The 3,786-nt window shown below is 54.0% G+C and overlaps 2 long non-coding RNA genes across 2 annotated transcripts in view; one reads left to right on the forward strand and one right to left on the reverse strand.

The window, feature by feature from the left end:
• Window positions 1–2,434, reverse strand: part of LOC116092574 — a 9,271-nt gene extending 6,837 nt beyond the window's left edge. Inside the window, exon 1 of the long non-coding RNA XR_004119343.1 lies at window positions 2,358–2,434. This is a non-coding gene — a long non-coding RNA (uncharacterized LOC116092574). The remainder of the gene's footprint in view (window positions 1–2,357) is intronic.
• Window positions 2,435–2,939: 505 nt separating this feature from the next.
• LOC116092575 lies at window positions 2,940–3,581 on the forward strand. The gene is made up of 2 exons (XR_004119344.1): window positions 2,940–3,081; window positions 3,273–3,581. It is a non-coding gene; the product is annotated as an uncharacterized LOC116092575 (long non-coding RNA).
• The last annotated feature ends 205 nt before the right edge of the window (window positions 3,582–3,786 follow it).

Here is a 3,786-nt window from a genome sequence, read left to right on the forward strand (position 1 = left end):
CACCAGCCATGGAGACCACATCTAGAGCGACTGTCCATAGCCACCAGCCATGAAGACCACATCTAGAGGGATTGCCCATAGCCACCAGCCATGGAGACCACATCTAGAGTGACTGCCCATAGCCACCAGCCATGGAGACCACATCTAGAGCGACTGTCCATAGCCACCAGCCATGGAGACCACATCTAGAGCGAGTGCCCATAGCCACCAGCCATGAAGACCACATCTAGAGTGACTGCCCATAGCCACCAGCCATGGAGACCACATCTAGAGCGACTGTCCATAGCCACCAGCCATGAAGACCACATCTAGAGCGACTGTCCATAGCCACCAGCCATGGAGACCACACCTAGAGGGACTGTCCATAGCCACCAGCCATGGAGACCACATCTAGAGGGATTGCCCATAGCCACCAGCCATGGAGACCACATCTAGAGCGACTGCCCATAGCCACCAGCCATGGAGACCACATCTAGAGCGACTGTCCACAGCCCTGAAGTTTTGAACACCAACCGCTGTCCCAACACGCAAGCTTCTCTTTGCTACTTGATCATCAGGGCTCAGGGAGAGCCAAAGAATTTCACCCAAGGATTCTGGAAGTTTCCACTCCAGCATTTAAAAAGACGTTTAGCCAAAGCTGGAGCCAAGCAAGTCTCAGGTAAATATTTGTCTTGGTTTCCTGTGTCCCCAGGGAACCAGACCTGGGACCAGATGGAATAAACAAAGAAAGGGGGATCTCTGCAGTGGAAACAAACATTCCTGGGTGAAGAAGACAGCCAGATGTTCTGCCCAGATGTTCTGTATCCTCAGGGAGTGCACTAGTCCTTCAGAAGGACCCTCTGTGGAGGGAGAGCCCATGAACTGCAGTGAGAGCCACCAGGGGCAGCAGAGGTCTGTCCTTGTACAAGTACTAAGTGTGGTTTAAAAACAGGACGGAGCTGACAAGGTGGCAAACCCTGAGTCACTCAAGCTTACCACAGCAGGCCTGTCCCACATAGCATCAAAGGTCAATCTGACACAGCCTGGAGTCATCTGAGAGGAAAGCTTGATCAGACTGGCCTGTGGGCATGTTTGTGGGGGATTATCTTAACTGCTCATTGACAAAGGAAGACCTAGCCCACTGTGGGCGTCACCATTCCCTGGGCTGGTGGTTCCAGGCTGTGTAAGAAAGTTAGCTGAGCTTGAACAGTGACTGAAGAGTAAGCAACGTTTCTTCGTGGTTTCCTCTTCAAGTGTCTGCCTTGAGTTCCTGCCCTGACTTCCCTCAGTGAAGGACAGACATCAGAAAACAGCAACGGTAAAACAGAAAACAGTTGGTTTGTTACAAACCAAACCAGGACAACTCCACTGCAGCTCGACGCGGAGCAGCTAAGAAATCAAAGGCGATTTGTTGGTTTATTTTACTAAGAACTGAATAAAAATCCCAGCTGCAGGTAGAGTTCCCACATTAACTCCAAGCAAAAGGCCCCACCTGTGCCTCAAAGGCAAAAATTCCAAGGATGTCACTTTGGGCGGCTATGCTCAAGAAATACCCCGCTGGCTGGATGTTGAATGGATCTTGGGTCTTTCCTCCCTAGAGAGATGCTTAGGTTGGATTCATGTTAACCAGTCCTGGGACCAGTCCTGTCTGCCCTGTCATATGGACCTGGCTGCTGTCTTGTTAGTCTGAAGAGTATAGCGCTTTCCTGGTATGTTAACGTAAAACCCCACCAGACTGCGTATTTCTGAGGGGCAGTGGAACTTCTTCCGGAGGGTGGAGCAATCCAGTGGGCAAGAGGAGCTGGGAAAGTGTGGCACTTCAGTGGCTGTTGAGGTTGGAGATGGGAGAGTCCATGCCTGGTAGTGAGAGGTGAGGAGAGGTGAAGACCTCAATCCTGGACCAGATGCCTGATGCAAATGATAGCATCACCAGTTGCTGATTCTCCATCTCTGGCCAGTCACTTGGGTTCTCTGAGCCTCAGTTTCCCCATCCTTGACACAGTACCAAGGAAGAATCCTCCTTGAAGGGATTCCATGAAGGTCATGTAAGGTAACGTCATGGTGTTCAGGTGGTGTTCGGGTACTCCGTGGGAGCCACCCACGCCCTCTCATCACTACTTTGACAGTTAATCTTGACTGTCATCTAGACAGGATCTGGAGTCAACTAAGAGACACACCTCTGGGGGCGGGGCTCTGGGAGGACATTTTCAGGTAGGGTAAACCAAGGAGGGGACACCTTTCCTCAGAATGGGCAGCACCATTCAGGTAGTGGTCCAGATCCAAGGAGACCCAAGGAAAAGCCACTGCGGCTTGCCTGCCTGGGCTTTTTGCTGGTGAGTCTGCCCAGATCTTTAGTGTAGCCATCACCCTCCACTGACCTAGGAATGGAGCTTCTTCAACCTCCCAAGTGTGGACGGGAGACTAGGAGTTCCCCAGAAATCTCCCAGGCTTCCAGAGGCTGACTGGGGCTGCTGATGTCACCAGCCTCATTATGTTCTCAGCCCCCCTCCAGTGTGAGGCCAGCACTGTGGGACCCCTGCCCCCTCCAGTGCGAGGCCAGCACTGTGGGACCCCTGCCCCCTCCAGTGCAAGGCCAGCACTGTGGGACCCCTGCCCCCTCCAGTGCAAGGCCATCACTGTGGGACCCCTGCCCCCTCCAGTGCGAGGCCAGCACTGTGGGACCCCCCTCCCCCCTCCAGTGTGAGGCCAGCACTGTGGGACCCCTGCCCCCTCCAGTGCAAGGCCAGCACTGTGGGACCCCTGCCCGAGGCAAGCACTATGGGACCCCCCTCCCCCTCCAGTGTGAGGCCAGCACTGTGGGACCCCCTCTTCCTCCAGTGCGAGGCCAGCATGTGGGACCCCCTCCCCCTCCAGTGCGAGGTCAGCACTGTGGGACCCCCTCCCCCTCCAGTGCGAGGTCAGCACTGTGGGACCCCCTCCCCCTCCAGTGCGAGGCCAGCACTGTGGGACCCCCTCCCCCTCCAGTGCGAGGCCAGCACTGTGGGACCCCCTCCTCCTTCAGTGTGAGGCCAGCACTGTGGGACCCCCTCCTCCTCCAGTACGAGGCCAGCACTGTGGGACCCCTGCCCCCTCCAGTGTGAGGTCAGCACTGTGGGAACCCCCGCCCCCTCCAGTGTGAGGCCAGCACTGTGGGAACCCCCGCCCCCTCCAGTATGGGATAAGCACTGTGGGACACTCCACCCTTAGTTCCTATCTTGCAAGCCAATCTAATAAACCCATCTGTAGTACATATTGCAATATATATTAACTCCACTGATTTTTTTTTCCCCCAGGGACTAACACAACCATGTGGGACACTCAGGAGACCCCATGTTCTGGACCACGACCCTTATTCTTCATCCTTATCCTCCCATGGCTGACATGACAGACTGCTCACTGAGTGGCACCGACTGCCCTATGTGACACGAAATGGTGCTGGCGGTGACACATCTACCATGCAGACGGAGCACTCCTCTGTTGATGACATGTCCCTCGGTTCCAAGAGTTCCCTAAGTGGCTGTGAATGTTCAGTCCTAAGAGCTCCCTTGTCTATTTGTTACAGAGAACAACAGCCAAAATCTTAATTTACAAGTTCTCAGCAATTACTGCTTTGTCTGATTTATAATTCATAGTACAATATTTATTTCTAACAGGAAATTAATTTTGGAAACTCAGTGGGTGATTAAATTAGATCGTAAAACCCTTCCGCTAGCACGGGAAGGGGAGGAAGTAACGGGAGATGAGGCTCGGAGCAGCCTGGGGAAGCTCTGTCTCAGCACCCCATGATCCAGCTCACCCCACTCAACC

This window comes from Mastomys coucha, unplaced genomic scaffold, assembly GCF_008632895.1.
Source record: "Mastomys coucha isolate ucsf_1 unplaced genomic scaffold, UCSF_Mcou_1 pScaffold15, whole genome shotgun sequence".
NCBI lineage: Eukaryota > Metazoa > Chordata > Mammalia > Rodentia > Muridae > Mastomys > Mastomys coucha.